At 57.4% G+C, this 432-nt stretch overlaps 1 protein-coding gene across 1 annotated transcript in view; it reads right to left on the bottom strand.

Annotated features, from left to right (window-relative positions):
- The window catches only part of ZNF385C (zinc finger protein 385C), an 11,098-nt gene that overhangs the window by 5,005 nt on the left and 5,661 nt on the right, over positions 1-432 (bottom strand). The window lies entirely within an intron of this gene.

Here is a 432-nt window from a genome sequence, read left to right as displayed (position 1 = left end):
CCGTGCAGAGGAGGCTCTGGCCACTCCCGATGCCTGCAGAGCCCCGTCTCCCTCCTGCCGGCTCGGAGCGAGAACTCCCTTTCAAACCTTTTTATCAGTTTTCCCCACAAAAGATCGGCTGTGTGCAGTTCATCACTGCAGGGATCAATGAATGTTTCCTTCCTCCCCTCTACGAGGCGGTTGATTTACTTAGAATAAAAGGCAGGAAAAATAAAACCCACCGGCCACACCAGCGCTCCGGGGAGCCAAGGCAGGGAAGATTATATGCGGCTCCCAAGGACCAGATGTGAATCGCATGGGCTGATAAAGCCGCTTAAGCACAAACACCGAGACCGCGGCAGGAGGGAACAGACCCGAACAAAACGAGGAGGAGCAGAAAGAGCCAGCGTGGCAAACAGAGGACACGGCAGCGCCGGGGCCCGCGGGCAGGGG

The sequence above is a fragment of the Charadrius vociferus genome, unplaced genomic scaffold (assembly GCF_000708025.1).
Source record: "Charadrius vociferus isolate BGI_N301 unplaced genomic scaffold, ASM70802v2 scaffold1551, whole genome shotgun sequence".
NCBI classification, from domain to species: domain Eukaryota; kingdom Metazoa; phylum Chordata; class Aves; order Charadriiformes; family Charadriidae; genus Charadrius; species Charadrius vociferus.
Note: the sequence above shows the minus strand (reverse complement) of the source record. Positions and strands in the feature narration are given on the sequence as shown.